Source organism: Mustela nigripes, chromosome 5, assembly GCF_022355385.1.
Source record: "Mustela nigripes isolate SB6536 chromosome 5, MUSNIG.SB6536, whole genome shotgun sequence".
Taxonomy (NCBI): Eukaryota; Metazoa; Chordata; class Mammalia; order Carnivora; family Mustelidae; genus Mustela; species Mustela nigripes.
The window spans coordinates 29,101,485-29,120,555 of record NC_081561.1 but is presented as its reverse complement, the minus strand read 5'-3'; the positions used below and the strand labels follow the sequence as shown (position 1 = coordinate 29,120,555).

The window sequence follows — 19,071 nt, the reverse complement described above, 5'->3', positions numbered from 1 at the left end:
TGATTTCTTCTATTTCTATAAGAAACTCCTTTGGTATTTTGATTGAGATCACATTGACTCTGTAATGGCTTTGTGTAATATGGTCATTTCAACAGTATTAATTCTTTGAATCATAAACATGGACTGTGTTTCCATTTGTTTGTGTCTTCAACTTCTTTCAGAAAAGTCTTGTAGTTTTCATTGTACCAGTTCTTCACTTCCCTGGTTTCTTCTGTTCCTATTTTGTTGCTTTTGATGCTGTTTTCATTTTCTGATGCTTCACCGTTAGCATACAAGGATGCCACTAATTTTTGTAAGTCAATTTGTATTATGTCACTTTATTGAATCATTGATTACTTTCAACAGGTTTTTTATTGACTCTTAAGATTTTTCTGTATGTAAGATGATATTTGCAAAGAGTGACATTTTCACTTCTTCTTTCCTGATGTGGAAGGCTTTTATTTCTTTCTCTTGCCTAATTGCTAGCTAGGACTTCCGCTACTATATTGAATAGAGGTGGGGGAGTATCCTTCTTTGTTATGTTCCTGTTCTTAGAGAAAATGCTTTCAATTTTTCTTCATTGAGTAGAATATTTGCTGTGGTATTCCTGTAGGTGGCCTTTATTATGTAGAGGTATGTTCCTTCTATAGCCAATCTGCTAAGAGTTTTTATCATAAAAGATGGTATATTTAGTCTAATTTCTTTGGGCAACTTTTGAGATGATCATGTGATTTTTATCTTTCGTTTTCTTGGTGTACTGAATTACATTTATTGATCTTTGTAGGTTTAACTACCCTTGCATCCCACAAATAAATCTCATTTAGCCATGGTGCCTAATTTGTTTAATGTGTGAACTCAGTTTGATAACATTTTACTGAGAATTTTTCCATCTGTATTCATCAAGGATACTGGTTTATTGCTTTTTTGATCTGGTGTTATCCTTATTTGGTTTGCTATCCAAGTAATACTGCCTTTGTAGAATGAATTTGAAATTGTTGTCTCTTTCTTAACATTATGGAAGACTTTGAGGAGTATTGGTATTAATTTTCCACTGCATGTTCATAGAATTCACTAGTGAAGCCATTTGACCACAAGGTTTTCTTTTGGGAGTTTTTAGGATTTTTTTGTTTTGTTTTGTTTTTAATTTTTTAATTTTTTTTTATAAACATAAAATATATTATTAGCCCCAGGGGCACAGGTCTGTGAATCACCAGGTTTACACACTTCACAGCACTCACCATAGCATAAACCATCCCCAATGTCCATAACCACACCACCCTCTCCCTATCCCCCTCCCCCGGTCACCCTCAATTTGTTTTGTGACAGTAAGAGTCTCTTATGGTTTGTCTCCCTCCTGATCCCATCTTGTTTCATTTATTCTTTTCCTACTCCCCAAACCCTCCACGTTGCATCTCCACTTCCTCATATCAGGTAGATCATATGATAGCTGTCTTTCTCTGATTAACTTATTTCGCTAAGCATGATACCCTCTAGTTCCATCCACGTTGTCGAAAATGGCAAGATTTCATTTCTTTTGATGGCTGCATAGTATTCCATTGTGTATATATACCACACATAGAATAAAGAATGGATAATTCTTTATCCATCATCTGTTGATGGCCAGCTAGGTTCTTTCCATAGTTTGGCTATTGGGGACGTTACTGCTATAAACATTCGGGTGCACATGCCCCTTTGGATCACTATGTTTGTATCTTTAGGGTAAATATCCATTAGTGCAATTGCTGGGTCATAAGGTAGCCCTATTTTCAACATTTTAAGGAATCTCCATGCTGTTTTCCAGAGTGGTTGCACCAGCTTGCATTCCCAACAACAGTGTAGGAGGGTTCCCCTTTCTCCACATCTTTGCCAGTGTCTGCAGTCACTCCAGCCAGGGCTGCCACAATCTCCTTACAATAACCTGGGGAGGATTCTCCTGGGAGGATGATGTTGGGCCCTGAGCCATGGCAGGAACAGAGAATCAAGTTCTGGTGGTTGAGGGCATGGGGGTCCTATAGGTCACTAATTGGCCCCTTGTCCCCTAAAAATAAAGGCCCCTCAGAAAAGCTGGGGGGTCCAACATCAGGCTGGTTGATGGGCTTCCATACTAAACCATTCCTGCTGCTGTGACAAAGTGTGTGCATGCCAGGGGACAAACAAGTCAGAGCAGCAGTCATCAAAGAGCATGCTGTGAGGAAACAGGTTTCCCAGGCTTAAGTCCCTCACTGGCTGATGGTAAAATGCTTGCTCATGCCCATTGAGCTGGGTAGGTATAGTGTCCCACAGTGTGGTGGGCTTCCCAGGGGCTGCCCACCTGAAGGTTGTTTTGAGCAGGCCTGAGAGGACATTGCTGGATGCTGTAGAGGCTTTGGGGTAGGTGGCTGAGTGGGCAGAACCAAATTGGGGGGCTGTATGGGTATGGAGGCAGCCTCTGGTCAGTGGACAGTTTGCTGGTATCCAGGGGGACACCCGGAGTGATGCAGGACAAGGCAATGACATTGTTGTCACAAACTATTTGGGCAGCTGCTCTTGGGTGTCAGCTGGGCCCTTGGACAAACTCAGGAGGCTGAGGGGCGCATGGTGGTGGCAGGAAGGGATTCCAGGGGAAGCAGGTGGATAAGCAGGTTACCCAGCACAGGAGAGGAAGCAGAGGTGGAAGGATTGGAGGATGAGAGAGCCAGAGCGCTGAGTGAGGGGTGGCCCAGGGAGAAAGCTAACTGTGAGGGTTGGCTATCAGAGCCTTGAATGTGGGGGTGGGGACTGCTTCAGGAAGCCTAGGGTTTTGGATTGCTCAGGGAAGACCACAGGATGGGTAGCTGAGCAGAGAGTAAAGTCCAACCTTGGTCCAGGCACTGGCTCCCACTGATCCTGAGGTAGATCATGCTGTGTCTTTATTTGGAGGTACTGATGCCCTCACTCAGGCTGGGGTAGGCTGTCTCTTCAGGGCCCTGGGAAATGGGAAGTGCCAGGGGAAAGTGCAGGTTGGTGAGATCAAGTAGGGAGCTTCCTGTGTTCAAGGCTGGTGGAAGGACAGGCACATTGGCAGGCTGATCAGGGAGCACATGGTGCTCTGATTAACATCAAAAAGGTGGTCATTGCAGGGAGTTCACAGGACTCAGGAAGAACATAAAGACAGCTTCCAAGCATACCATGGCAAATCTTTGTCCGCTAACAAGTTTGCTTCTATAACAGGGACTTTGGAGTGCACTTTGCCATTCAGGATGCTAGAAGGGGTGGGGCCTGGATAAGTGTCCTGAGGGCTGGGGTTCCTCACACTGATGTGAAGGCAGAGTTAGTACTTGTCCTATTCAGTCAGATGGTAGTAGAAAGACCTGCCCCTTCTCTGCAGGGACATTGTCCCAGGGCACATCCTCCACCAGCTGGGCTCTGGGGGACGAAACAAATAGGCAGGACCACAGGGAGAGCTGTCTTTCTGTCAGAGATAGTGGTGGAGTGGGGATACCATTTTTCTGGAATCTCACTGTAACTGTTCCAAAGCTCCTGCAGCCCAGTTCTCCACAATGAATACAGAGGCAAGTTGAGGGGGCTCTTGGAACTCAGCCAGGTCAGAGCCAATCTGGTTATCAGTGGGTAGAGAATGGCCATAAGGAGAGCTCCTTTGTATGCCATGTGCAATTTGGGGGCCTGTAGGCCCCATGTGACCCTCAACCCCAGGCTCTCTGGTGTCTGTGCCTCCCCTACACGCCTGTCTTCCTGTCCTTCAGCCTCCACCTGTGCCTCTCAGATAACTATACTGGTCTGTTCAGGTTGTCTACATCTTCTTAAGTCAGTATTGGTCAGTTGTGTGCTTCTAGAAATGGACCCATTTCCTTTAAATATATAATTTGTTGGTATGCAATTATTCATAGTCTCTCATGATTCTACATATTCCTGTCCTATCCATTGTAAAAACCCTCTTTTATTTCTTCTTTTTTTATTATATTATGTTATATTAGTCACCATAGAGTCCCATGTCTCCTTTTTTTTTCTTAGACTAGCTAACTTTTGCCCGTTTGTGTTCATCATCTTCTAGAACCAGCTTTTTTTTTTTAAAGATTTTATTTATTTATTTGACAGACAGAGATAACAAGTAGGCAGAGAAGCAGGCATAGAGGAGGAAGCAGGCTCCCTGCTGAGCAGAGAGCCCGATGTGGGGCTCAATCGCAGGACCCTGGGATCATGACCTGAGCCAAAGGCCAAGGCTTTAACCCACTGAGCCACCCAGGCGCCCCATAGAACCAGCTTTTAGTTTCATTGATCCTTCTATCATTTTTCTAGTCTCTATTTCATTTACTTCTGCTCTGATTTTTATTATTTCTTTCCTTTTGTTAAGTTTGGGCTTAATTTGGTCCTCTTTTTCTAGTCATTGAAGGGTAAAGGTAGATTGTTTATTTGAGATAGTTCTCATTTTCTGTTGCTCTCAACTTCCTCTCTGAACTGCTTTTACTGCAACCCACAAAATTCGATATATTGTATTTTCATTTTCAACAATGGTTTGAGGCCATTATTTTATTTCTTTTTTGATTTCCTCTTTAACCTATATATTGTGTTACAAACTCAGACAAGCTGAGCACCCAATGCCCAGTAAGCTAATGTCTGAGACTTGGGTTTTGAGGCAAAGAAATCTTCATTAACACAAGGAAAGCCCAGTGAGAAGGCTGGCTATCATTCCCAAAGCTGCATTGCCCTCTGGAGGAGAAGGGACAGCCACTACTTGTTTGGGGAAGGAGGTGAATGTATGAGAGGAGGATGAGGTGTTTCTGGAAACCTTGAGAGGGTGGACCTTGAAAGAATCTGGAGCTCTATATTCTTCTGGAAAATAAGGCACCCCATTCAGGACCTGGAATGATGAGGTATGTCAGATAATTTTGAGACAAATGTTTCTTTCCACTCCCCTTAGGTTCCTATAATCAGTGGGTAAAAAGAAAAGTAAATGATTGATCATGCATGAGATTATGAGATTAAGAGATGCAAAAACGTCCTTAGTAGGGAATAAAACATGACTTGCAGCTAAGGCAATAATGCAACTAATACAATATAGTTCTGCATAAGCTTTCAAGAATAGTCCAAGAACCAGGTGTCTCGACTCAGTTGTTTGAAATTTTGTCATCTCTTTCCCACATATTTTTAGGTCTACTCAGTTTCCTCTTGTTCATTTTACTTTAGCTTTTTTTTCTTAGCTTTAGTTATTTTTAATAACTTTAGCCATTGCTGTTATCATTAAGTGTTTAATGCCCTATTCTAGAATAAGGTTACAGTTTCTGACTCTGTCTGCCAGCTTACTCAGAGTCTCTGTACCTTCTTCTTTTCATTACAGTATTAAAGTTCTGCTCGATATGTCTTGGAGGCAGGACTAGTGGTGGGGAATTCCCTCACGTTTTGTTTTTCTGGGAAAGTCTTTATTTCTCCTTCATGTCTGGAAGGTAAATCCTGGATACAGATTTCTTGTCTGGCAATATTTATTTGTCAATGCTATGAATATGTTATTCCACTCTCCCGGCCCACAGAGTTTCTGCTGAGAAATCTGCTGATGTTCTCTCTTATGGGGGTTCCTTTTTAGGTTATTTTCTTCTGTCTTTTCAAGTTCCTTCCTTATTATTGACATTAGACAGTCATCGGAAAGTGTCTTGGAGATGATATTTTTGTATTGAGATAATAAGGTTATCTACTAACTTCACAGACTTCTATGTCCACTTCTTTCTCCAGGATCGGGAAGTTCTCAGTCAATACTTTTGTCGTAACAACTCTGCCCCTCTTCTCCTTTTGGTATACCCACTATTCTTAACTGGCTTTCCTAATAGAGACTGGTAGTTCTTGCAATATTTCTTCATTTTCTAAGCTTGTTTTCCTTTTAAGTAATCTCTACATGCAACGTAGGGCTCCAGGTCACAACCCAAAGATCAAGAGTCCGATGCTCCACTAACTGAAGCAACCAGGCACCCCAGGGTTTCTTCACTTTAAAAAAAAAAAAAAAAAAACCTTAGTTCTCTTCACTTCCATCTGAATCATTTCTAGATTCTACCTTGCAAATCATGGATTCTCCCTTCCACATCATCTGCTCTATTTCCAATCTTTCTAATGCATTCATCTCATTTACTGAGTTCGGCTCCAGAATTTTTTGTTTGGTGCTATTTTAAAAATTCAGTCTCTTGGGTAAAGTATTCCTTCTAGCCATTCATTTTATTACTGAGTTCATTGAATTGCCTGATTCTCTTGTATCCTGTTGAATTCTGTTCTGACAGTTATTTTGAATAACTTAATTTGGAGATCACAATCTTCTGTAAATGTAGGCTTGGTGGCTGGAGAACTGTCATTTTCTTTTAGCAAAACCATATTACCATGATTTGTCATGCTCTTTAAGGAGATTTTCCTCTGCCAAGTAGTTTGAAGTAGCTGACACATTTTGTATGTAGGTAGAAATTTATTAACTTTGATTCTACCAGTTCATGGGTGGGAGGTTAGAGGCCCTTCCTTAGTATTACAGCAGGTGGCAGAAGAGCACAAGTTTTTGGTTTATCTTTCCAGAGTAACCCTACAGGCTGTATAGACCATGCTCAAAACAAAAAAATAAAAATAAAAAAAAGAGGGGGCTGGCAACTCTGGAGGGACCAGTATGTACTAAGTCCCTTGGGTTTGGGGCATGCCCCACACTCCAGGAGGAGGACCTTCAAGTTTGGGAGGCCCACGAAGCTCAGAGTTCTCTTGCTGAACTCTCAGGGCAGACAGTACACAAAGCGTTTCTTCTTCTCTGCCTCCCTGCCTTGCTTTTTCCTTCCCCGCACTGTTCCCTCCTGGTCACAGATGTCCTACCTCAGAGGACCCTGCCATAGCCCACAGGGCCAAGTAGCCTTTCATTCACCCCTTTTCACCCCCACCTTCTTGGCCTCAGGAGTCACAAGTGAGTGTTACCACTACTGTAAAAGCCAGGGTAACAGGCCCTACCATGCTGCCTGGGCTCTGGTCTCCATGACGCACAATCCACACTGCTTCAGATGTAAACGTGGATGGATCTCTTTGGCATCTGGTGTGCTGTGCAGAGGAACCTTTGTTGGGTTTTGGAATCCTACTAGTTGTAAACGGAAAGGTGGAGACAAATGGAAGGACTCCTTCTGCGAAGATGCTAACCTCACTTCTCCCAGGAATGATGGTTTTAACCATTCTTTCTGGAATTACATGGGCAGCTGGTCCACTAGTTTCAAAAGATTTCTCTTTTTTATGTGGATAATTCATATCACATCCATATCTTCCTTTACTCTCCATTTCAAAGGAAATATACCCATAACCCATCTAAAAGTAATCCAGTGTCATAAGGCACAAAGTATACTGTAGGAGGAGATGAAGTCAGATAATATATTAACACATAGAGTATTTAAAATATATACAAAGATCCCAAAGAGTATATTTATGACTTTATTGTTGGGGTAAACATTTTGATAAATATAAAAATTCCTCCACTACCCTTTCCCATGTACTGTGAGCAGTACAATGTCCTCCTCCAAGACAGAGATTAGTTTAGATGTTTGTATCACTCAGTGTCCAGTCAGGAGGCAGAAACCACATCACTCAGGTTAACAGGGAAAATCTGATATAAAGAATTATTAAGAAAGAGGTATTTAATTTTGAAAGAAATAAAACAAAGCTCTATGGAAACCAGAAGTAGAAGGTATAGGAAGCAGACATTACATCTAGGGCTGAGGTAGAGCATCCAAAAGACGGAATACCTTTGAAAGAAAAAGACTGACATTCTGTTTATTGGACAAGGTGGGACAGCCTTGTCCAAGGGTCCTTGTCCCTGTTTATTGGACAAGGCTGTCCCACCTTGTCCAGGGAAAGAAATTCATCAATAAGCTGCAGATGAAGCCTGTTGGGCAGGAAAACTCTCACTAGAGAACTGGCAAGATTCTCTAGAACACAACCTGCTACAATGGTATATTCATTCACCCAAAGGCAAGGGAAGCTAAGTCTTCTCCAGGTCATTGTCAGTAGCATCGTAACATTAAGGGGTAAACAACACCAAAAGTGGAACACATTGGTGGCTCACTCAGTTAAATGTCTTTCTTCAGCTCAGGTCATGATCCCAGAGTCCTGGGATGGAGTCCTGCAATGAGTTCTCTGCTCAGCAGGGAGTCCGCTTCTCTCTGCCTGCCACTCTCCCTGCTTGTGCTCACTCAATCTCTCTCTGACAAATACATAAATAAAATCTTTAAAGAAAAAAAAAAAAAAAAGGTTTTACTCCTGCTACGTCTTGCTGTGTTCCCTCTGGTGCCCTGTAGGAATTCAGTGTCTACATAGACAAAATCTGACTTGTATACACCTCCCTGGTTAAGACTAATTGAAAAACAAAGGAGGATTGCCCAGAACATTATGCCTCCATTGAAATTTCTCAGCTGAAAGCAGCCACATTCTTAGTGCAGCTCAAGGTTCTCATCTAGGGAGTATATGTATAAATTTCAAGAAGAAACAGGCACATGTGGTGCTCATGTACTTCATAAACTCCTAGCCTCCTTGCCCTTCTCACACACTGCCCCATATATTATTGTCCTGACCATTAAGACTATACTTTCCTCCTTGCTTTGTGCTTGTGCTTGGTGTATTGATATGACCCCCAATGAAACTGGAGATAAAGCTTGGCTCGAGGTCTTTTGCCACTAAAGTGTCTGATCCCCAGGCCACTCCTTTCTCCTATGAAGAGGTCTAGAGTAATGTTTTCGTTCACCATCTCAGAGTTTGCTGGCCAAACCCAACAGTGCACTAACTGACAAAGGCGGTGCCAAATGTGCCACATGGCAAAAATGAAACGTTTATGACCTCCAATATCAACAAGTAGGGCACATACATGGTAGATCTGAATCAAAAGACAATAAGGGGCAGATTTCACACTATTAGTTCCTCAGCTTCCACATACACCATTTACTCACATTGGAACTTCCATATAACAACACAACAATGCCACATTTACCCATTTACAGGGCTACACTTAAAAGTGAAAAAGTTCTCAGTCTTTCCCCAAAATGAAACAAACAGGCAGTCTCAGGCATTGTATCAGTTATATTGATTCCTTAAGTCCAGCCACACTCATTTGACTCCTCTGTTACCCAGACATTATATTTGAAATATTACCAGGGACAACTTGCTTAAAATCACACTGGTAAGAAGGGAGAAGGAAAATAGATAATTAATACAAAGGACACATCTACATGCCAAGATAGAAAAATATCCAAAGGGACGCCATCCTTTTCCTGTTTTTGGTCACAGACAGGAACTGAGATCTGTGACCGCCTTCTTCTACTTCCAATTTTGTGTCTTCCTCATCTCTCCCAGAACCAAAACAGGTCAGTGTTCTCTACTTCAGGAGCCAACAAACCTTTACTCATTAAGGTCTGAGTCCTCAACAGTCTGGTTTCCTTCTGTTTCCTGTGGGTTCCATCCACCTTTTCAGTTGGACTAGAAGTACTGAGAAGCCCTACATAGATCCTGGAACTGTGCTCATGGACAAAGCTTTCTGCAATTCACCCAGGATCTGAAAACATTCATCTTCATTTAACTCTTTATTCTGGTAGCAGTTCTGTTCTTTCCAACTGCTGTTGACTCACAAGGAAAAACAAACTCTCATTTTCCATTCCTTGAATTAATACAGCACTAGTATTTCAGAAAAAAACAAATATTTACTAAGGTTCGTTAAGATAAGTATGTCTCATCCATTCCAGAATAGGAAGCACATATAATAGAATATTATACTCCACTCTTCTTCAAGTCCATTAGCCATACATTTCTTCAGAAATGTTCAGATGGACAATGTCTTTTAGTCAGAGTGCACATTTCCTAAATAGAGCAGGTAACCTACCTGTAGCCTCTGGTTTCATCTGCACAACTCAAACTATATAAAATAAACACCATTTAATTCTTCAGAATAATTCATATCTCATCTCATTTCATATCAAAACAATACAAAGACTCCATGAAATAATGTTCATGATCAAAAGAAACATGACTTCCAATAGCAAAATTCAGCCAACCCCATTACAGCTGAAAAAGTCAACATTTATCTTCTACTACCTGAGCCTAAGGCATAAACCAACTATTCTCATAACCTCACCCCAGCAGTCTATACCCAGAAAAGAAGGTCAAGACACCCAATCATTCAGGACTAACTTCAGAGACTAGTACCCCTGGGAATCCGCAGCTCCAGGAGGAGCCACCATGAGGAATCTGGGACAGTGTTGGAGCATTATGGGGACATAGCTTCAGGACCACAGGGGAGTAATGGAGATTCAGCCCCTGGGAAATCACCATCAACACCACAGCCTGAACTGAACCCCTGCCCTGGGAGGCTCCCAGGCTCCTCTGAAGAACAAGGAGGGTTGTTAATGGGTACAGGGGTCTGCACAGGCCCACCCACCCCAGAGCAGATGGTCAGGGACACCTCTCCTGACCTCAATCTGAAGTATGAAAAAAGAGTCCCAGAGGGGGAAGCAAGAGAGAAGGAGAAAATGTGGGAACCATCAGTCATGTTGTAGAATGAGACATCCCCTTCCTTCAGGTCCAGGAAATCCCCTACCCTCTGGGGAATTGGCACAATGTGTTCTCCATTAGCAGGGAGGGAACAGAATGTTTTTCATACATCCCCACAACCCAGAACTCCTTTTCTGGCCCTTCCTGGTGCCAGCCTTTTCTCTCCACATCTCTCCTACAGACCCCCAGGGCCCACTCACTTCTTTCTGCATTCCTGATCTCCAACTCCCAGTAGGAGCACCCTGATATGATGCCTTCATGACCCAAGATGCTATAGACTCCATTTCCATTTGCTGTCTCCTTGGATGAGTCCTTGAAGGTCACACTAGTCTTGTCATCAGAGACAGCAAGACATTCATGGGCAGACTCTGGATCCAGACTGACACTGCAGAGACAGTTGCCAATCATTCAAAGACTTACCCTACCACATAACAAGGCACACAACCACCACCCCACCCCCAGACACCCAGCTACATGCAGGGAGGACCAAAGCTCCTGAGAAGAGAGGCTTCTGACTCAAGAACACAGCCTTCCAATCAGAAGACATAAGCATGAGACTGATCTGGGTGGTAGACATGTCACAGGGTACTTGAGTGCCAGACTGGACTCCAACACTAATGAATACCCACTTATATACAATATCAGTCACACCCAGTAATCCCAGCTACATGACTTTCAATGCCCCAACCCACCCCACCACCATTGATGATGCCAGCATCTGTATCACCACAGCAAGCTGAAGGAGATGCCAGCAGCCATGGGATAGCAGTAGGAGCACCCAAAGAACAGAAATAACTCACAGGCCTGGAACTTCTCCTTCTGCCAATCTACAAGAAAACCACATTGCACAAATGTGAACAACAAATCAGAGACTTGAGGAGACTGTACATACCAGTGTTGGTACCTATCTCTGAAATACACTGAACCAAGAGTTATAGGAAAAAATGTTTTGGAAGCATTCACATGATGAATTTATTTTTCACTCACAGTCTCTCTCTCTCTCTCTCTCTCTCTCCTCTCTCACATACAAACCTGCTAACACGCTCTCTCATACACCCACAGCCATCATGCTACAGTATTCCCATGAATCCCAAGCCATAAAGCTTAACACCATTGAGAGACTGGATGCTGTCCTAAAAAGTAGACTTTTTGCACAGACTTCATTATCAAAATATTCTTTCTCAATCCCTAGCCACACATCCATCCTGAAAACTAAGTTTTCTTGAGAAAGAACTGAGGAGATCAAAATTTCTGAGGCCTCCATTTACTTATAACGAACTGGCAGAACTGAACTTGCAAACTGATTCAAAATCATGGTAGAGCAATACAACTTGGTGGAGCTGCACTGGGAGAATGACTCTCAGCTATGGGTGAGGAGAGCTCAGGACATGGCACCAGAGAAATCTTGCCCCATCAAGAGATAATGGAGAAGATTCAAGGAAGGGGAGAGAGAAGTTCAAAGCAAGAAAGTAATGAATTTGCTTCCCTTTATCATGGAGTATTGCAAGGAAAAACATCCCTGTGTGTAAGGGGAAACCCAAAAACATTGGGTCTAGTCATCCTCTTCTCTTTATAATCACCTAGAGAGATCAAAAGCAAGGATACACCACACATGATCAGCCCCCAAGTATGGCCGTGTCCTATGCCCCAGAAAATGTGAATATGTTTTGGCAGAGAGGACTTTACAGATGTGAGTAAGATTAAGGAACTGGAGATGCGAATGGGGCAGGAGTGGAATAACAATTTCTCCAAAAACCTAGATGGAACCTCAAACCCAATTAGCCTAAGGACCATATCAAGCTACCCTCTATAAAGTGAGGTCCTGAAATGAGCAAGAGAAGAATACAGGGACCCTGTCTCTCAGTGATGCAAAGTATAAACTCCTCCAAACTTCATACTTCCCTTTGGGAAGAAGAAAGGAAGCTAACTAATCACAGCAAATGTATATCTGTCATAAGACCCTAAAAAGTCAGCATAGTAAAGCTGTTACCTCCAATAGGATAGACACTCCAGAACAAAATTAGAACGACACTACTAACATAACAAGAAGATCAGGGACCTAAACCCCATCCTGGTGTGCAGTCCAATGACAGAGAAGGTGGCATAGTGGAGGCTGGGGAGGTAAACCCACAGGAAACTGAGTCACTTACCTGCATACAGTTTTGCCACCTTCAGGGCTGAAAGGGAAGACACGCTGCTGAGACATGAGCCAGAACAAGTCTGCATAGTATTGATCTACTGGCACTTGCCTCCTTTCTATGCTACAGGTGACACTACCAACAGAGTAAGGAAAGAGGCTAGAGAGGAGATACCCTCCTGACACAGGCAAACAATAGGATGTTTTGGGAAATTCCCTGGACCGCAGGTCAGAGAGCCAGATTGCAGGCTGAGTTCCATGCCTGCCTGTTGCTGCTGTATGACCTTTGCCAAGTTATTGTCCTGAGTCTTAAAAACCACAACATTAAAAATAAAAACACTGAGAAACAAACTGAGGGTTTTGGAGGAGAGAGGGTGGGAGGTTGGGTGAGCCTGTGGTGGGTATTATGGAGGGCACATATTGCATGGAACTGGGTGTGGTGCATAAACAATGAATGTTGGAACACTGAAAGAAATTAAAAAAAAAAAAGAAAAGAAAATGTAGTTGAATAGCAAAACCATTAAAATGACAGTTAAATTAAAAATCAAAAGAACTTTTGAGAGGAGTCAAGATGGCAGAGAAATAGCAGGCTGAGACTATATCAGGTAGCTGGAGATCAGCTAGATAGCTTATCAAACCATTCTGAACACCTACAAATCCAATGGGAGATTGAAGAGAAGAAGAACAGCAATTCTAGAAAGAGAAAATTGACCACTGTCTGAAAGGTAGGACAGGCGGAGAAGTGAATCCAAAGCTATGGGAAGATAGACCACAGTGGGAGGGGCCGGCTCCCAGCAAGGGGTGGAACAACAGAGCACTAAATTAGGACTTTAAAAAGTCTGCTCCACAGAGGACATCACTCCAGAGGCTAAACTGGGGTGAAGCCCTTGTGGGGTCAGCGTGGCCCCAGGTCCCACAAGGTCACAGAAGGATCAGGAGTGTCTGAGTGTCACAGAGCTCGCAGGTATTAGAGCAGGGAAGACTGCTACAGAGACAGAGCTGAGGAGTGAGCTCTCAGGTCGGGGTTACCTTGAACCAGTCGCAGGCTGGGTGAGCTCGGAGTGCAGCCAGAGGCCAGGGAGACGGGAGTGATTGAGGGCTTTTCTCTGAGGGCACACTGAGGAGTGGGGCCCTCGGTTCCTCTGGCCAGAGACTGCAAGGCCGCCATTTTGATTCCCGTCCTCCAGAACTCTACAGAAAGTGCTCAGGGAACAAAAGCTCCTGAAAGCAAACTCTAGTGGTTTACTTAGCCTGGCCCTTGGTAAGGGCGGTGCAATTCTGCCTGGGGCAAAGACACTTGAGAATCACTACAACAGGCCCCTCACCCAGAATATAAACAAGAAATCCAGCCAAGACAAAGTTCACTTTCCAAGGAGAACAACAGAATTCCAGAGGAAGAGAAAGCAAAGCACGGAACTCACGGCTTTCTACCCATGATTCTTTAGGCTTGCAGTTAATTTTTTTTCTACTATTTTTTTTAACTTTTACCCTTTTCTTTTTTAATGTTTTTTAAATAGTTTATCTTAACAATACCTTTCATAAAAAATAATGAAAATAATCTTTTTTGAACATTCATTATTATACTCATATTTTATCCTTCATTGTATTTAACTTTATTTTTTGTATACACCTAGGGTTTTTTCTTCTAAGAAATTTGTGGTACAACTTCTTCTAGTAGATCAAAATATACCCTAAATCTAGCTCTGGGCTTGTTCTAGTCCCCAGCCTGAGCAAATTCTCTCCACTTTCTTTTTCTTTATTCTCCCAAACAACTTGCTTTATCAACTCCTTTTTTAGAAATTTAAAAAAAAATTATTTTTCATCTTTATAGGCATATTCCATCCCTTCACTATGTTTACCCTTATATACGTTTTTCATTCTTTAAAATTTTGGGAGGTAGTTTCTTCTAAGAGACCAAAATACTCCCAAAATTAAGTGGGTGACCCTGTTCTAGTCCCCAGTCTAATATATATATCTTTTTTTCTTTTTTGTATTTTTTCTTTATTTGTTTTCTTTTTTTCAATTTTTTTTTCTGAACTTCTTTTTATCCCCTTTCTCCCACTCCCCCACCCATGATTTAGAGTCTCTTCTGATTTGCTTAAAGTGCATTTTCCTTGGGTCTTTGCCAGACTTCTAGTATTTTATTTGCTCCTTCATATACTCTTATCTGGAAAAAATGACAAGGTGGAAATACCACAAAAAAAAAAAAAAAAGAACAGGAGACAAGGAGACAGTACCAAAGGCTAGGGACTAATCAGTACAGACATTAGTAATACGTCAGATCTAGAGTTCAGAATGACGATTCTCAAGGTTCTAGCTGAGCTCAAAAAAGGCATGGAAGATAATAGAGAAACCCTCTCTGGAGATATAAAATACCTATCCGGAGAAATAAAAGAACTAAATCTAACCAAATTGAAATCAAAAAAGCTATTAATAAGTTGCAGTCAAAAATGGGGGCTCTTGAATTGGTCCCGCTCATGTTCATCATCACTAGCCATTAGGGAGATTCAAATTAAAACCATATTGAGATAGCACCTTACACCAGTTAGAATGGCCAAAATTAGCAAGACAGGACACAAAATGTGTTGGAGGGGATGTGGAGAAAGGGGAACCGTCTTACACCATTGGTGGGAATGCAAGTTGGTGCAGCCACTTTGGAGAACAGTGTGGGGATTCCTCAAGAAATTAAAAATAGAACTTCCCTATGACCCTGCCATTGCAATACTGGGTATTTACCGCAAAGATACAGATGGAATGAAAAGAAGGGCTATCTGTACCCCAGTGTTTATAGCAGCAATGGCCACGGTCACCAAACTGTGGAAAGACCAAGATGCCCTTCAAGGGATGAATGGATAAGAAAGATGTGGTCCATACACACTATGGAGTATTATGCTGCTATCAGAAAGGATGAATACACAACTTTTGTAGCAACATGGACGGGACTGGAAGAGATTATGCTGAGTGAAATAAGTCAAGAAGAAAGAGTCAATTATCATATGGTTTCACTTATTTGTGGAGCATAACAAATAACATGGAGGCCATGGGGAGATGCAGAAGAGAAGAGAGCTGAAGGAAATTGGAAGGGGAGGTGAATCATGAGAGACTATGGACTCTGTAAAACAATATGAGGGTTTTGAAGGGGCAGGGGGTAGGAGGTTGGGGGAACCAGGTGGTGGGTATTAGAGAGGGCACAGATTGCATGGAGCACTGGGTGTGGTGCAAAAACAATGAATACTGTTATGCTGAAAATAAATAAACTAAAAAAAAATACAAGAAATAAAGTAAAAAATGGAGGCACTTACTGCTAGGATAAATGAGGCAGAAGAAAGAATTAGTAATATAGAAGACCAAATGACAGAGAATAAAGAAGCTGAGCAAAAGAGAGACAAACAGCTACTGGACTGCAAGGGGAGAATTCGAGAGATAAGTGACACCATAAGATGAAACAACATTAAAATAATTGGGATTCCAGAAGAAGAAGAAAGAGAGAGGGGATTAGAAGATATTGAAGAGAATTATTGGAGAGAATTTCCCTAATATGACAAAGGGAACAAGCATCAAATCCAGGAGGTGCAGAGAACCCCCCTCAAAATCAACAAGAATAGGTCCACACCCCGTCATCTAATAGTAAAATTAACAAGTCTTAGCGACAAAGAGAAAATCCTGAAAGCAGCCCAGGAAAAGAAGTCTGTAACATACAATGATTAAAATATTAGATTGCCAGCAGACTTATCCACAGAGGCCTTGCAGGCCAGACAGAACTGGCATGATATATTCAGAGCACTAAACAAGAAAAACATGCAGCCAAGAATACTATATCCAGCTAGGCTATCATTGAAAATAGAAGGAAAGATAAAAATCTTCCAAGACAAACAAAAACTGAAAGAATTTGCAAACACCAAACCAGCTCTACAGAAAATATTGAAAGGGGTCCTCTAAGCAAAGAGAGAGCCTAAAAGTAGTAGATCAGAAAGGAGCAGAGACAATATACAGTAACAGTCACTTTACAGGCAATACAATGGCACTAAATTCATATCTCTCAATAGTTACCCTGAATGTTAATGGGCTAAATGCCCCAATCAAAAGACACAGGGTATCAGAATGGATAAAAAAACAAAACCCATCTATATGTTGCCTACAAGAAACTCATTTTAGACCCAAAGACAGCTCCAGATTTAAAGTAAGGGGGTGGAAAACAATTTACCATGCTAATGGACATCAGAAGAAAGCTGGCGTGGCAATCCTTACATCAGATCAATTAGATTTTAAGCCAAAGACTATAAAAAGAGATGAGGAAGGAGACTATATCATACGCAAAGAATCTGTCCAACAAGAAGATCTAACAGTTTTGGGGCGCCTGGGTGGCTCAGTGGGTTAAGCCACTGCCTTTGGCTCAGGTCATGATCTCAGGGTCCTGGGATCGAGTCCCGCATCGGGCTCTCTGCTCAGCGGGGAGCCTGCTTCCCTCTCTCTCTCTCTCTCTGCCTGCCTCTCCGTCTACTTGTGATTTCTCTCTGTCAAATAAATGCATAAAATCTTAAAAAAAAAAAAAAGAATAAGAAGATCTAACAGTTTTAAGTATCTATGCCCCTAACATGGGACCATCCATCTATATAATAAATAAAAAGTTAAAAATAGTATTCCTTCAAAGAACAGTACACTATGTCCAAGCATTCTTGATTACCAAAAGAAAGTGAATAATACTAACAAATTTAATCCACACAATTTTTCTAAAATGAATCCCAATATCAACTGCATAAAGAAATTTTCACTTGAAAATTGAAAGTCCATGGAGCAAATAAAGAAATTTTCACTTGAAAAAAAAAAAAAACACAAAATTTTTATTCCATCTGCTTTCAATTTGCTTTAAAGGTCAAAAACCATACAATGTATGAAAATGTTTTATGGAATAAAGTATACATTATTCCATGAATGTAAGAAGTTATTATTACATCCAATGATTTCCAGAAAAGAGAGATATGGGAAATAACACAAAAGGAGAGATGAAATACAGACCGGGTTGTTAGGTAAGCTCTAGTGTAAAAGTGGCCAAACATTCTCAGAAAACTCATCACTGGACCACTGACAACTTATCCCACGACATTCCTACCAAAGCTCTGCCCAGTCCTCTACCCAACACTTTGTGATCAGTACCTCCAGGAACTGTGGAGAAAAGACTCTCCCACGATGGTATTATGTGGAGAGATCACACTCCTAAATTTAATGACCCATTTCTTTATATAGTTTCTCTAAAATATTCCAGAGTATTCAGGATAACTGAGAACTAGTTGCATTGAAGCCTGAAAAGCTACAAAGGAGATAGGTAGATAACCCAAGATGCATGACAGACTCCAGTGACCACCATCATTCCAGGTTTCAAAACACCATGTGTGAAACAATAGCCCAGATGGGAAAAGCCCATGGAGCAAGTTCTGCCTCCCGCCAGTTTCCACTTATACACCAGGGATGGGTCCTCATGTCTCTGCATGAAACAGAGAGGGGACACTATGGCTTAGGGGACAAGAGACCCAAGGATATACGGACAGTCACTTACCGGCCAGGTAAATAGATTTCCTCCTGTCTGAAAGGCAACACAGGAAAACAGGTGAACTGAGAACCAGAATGTGTCCTACAATGTGACACAGAAACTTCTGGGAAAAATACACGATGTACCAAGATCTGCCTGGAGTTCATCTGAAAAAAAAAAAAAAAGTGAAAAATACACATAAATTCCCATCACTAAGAGCAGCAAAGACTGTACCTGGAAAACCCACAAGAGCATCTATATGTCTCCATGAAGATCTAACTCCAGACCCCTCGAGCCTCCACAGCCGCACCTGTCCTCTCTGGTCCTCCTCAGCCCCCTGCTCCTGGCAAAGGGCCTACTGTCTGCTTCTCCTCTGCACCAGCTTCCACACTTGTCTGCCTTGACCCTGCCCTGACTTACCTCTGGCCTTCAGTGCCTCTTCCTTTATCTGCTGGTCCTCCTCCTTGTCTCTGTGCAGTTTCCCCCATTCCTGAATCTCCTAGAGCTTTGTAGTATGTTCTCTCATGATGTAGAAGACAACCCCAAAGAGTAGGAGCATCAGCACAGTCAGGATCACCATGAAACCCAGCCTCCAGGGAGAACTCCGAGGGAAGAAGGGTTCTGTGCCCAGCCAGACACCCCATCAGGGCACTGCTCAGGATGGCCCAGGCCAGCACACATAGGAACCCCCAACCAGACCATCCCACCCTTCTAGGAGTGGGAAGTAATACTGACCTGGGATGAAAAAGGCCATTGCCTTCTCCTGGCCCAGGATGAGGTTGAGGACTGAGCAGGTCACATTCCATGAAGAACTGTCCCTCACCACAAGAGTGGCCTCTATGGTGAACAGCCCTTCAGCATCTTGGGCTTGGGTCTCAGAGAACATCAGGAACTTCTCTCCACTTAGAGCTCTCCACTG

General features: G+C 42.3%; 2 pseudogenes; both read right to left on the bottom strand.

The window, feature by feature from the left end:
• LOC132018584 (CREB-regulated transcription coactivator 2-like) overlaps positions 1-10,896 on the bottom strand; it is a 65,213-nt pseudogene extending 54,317 nt beyond the window's left edge.
• Positions 10,897-11,211: 315 nt separating this feature from the next.
• LOC132018583 (butyrophilin subfamily 1 member A1-like) overlaps positions 11,212-19,071 on the bottom strand; it is a 21,922-nt pseudogene continuing 14,062 nt past the window's right edge.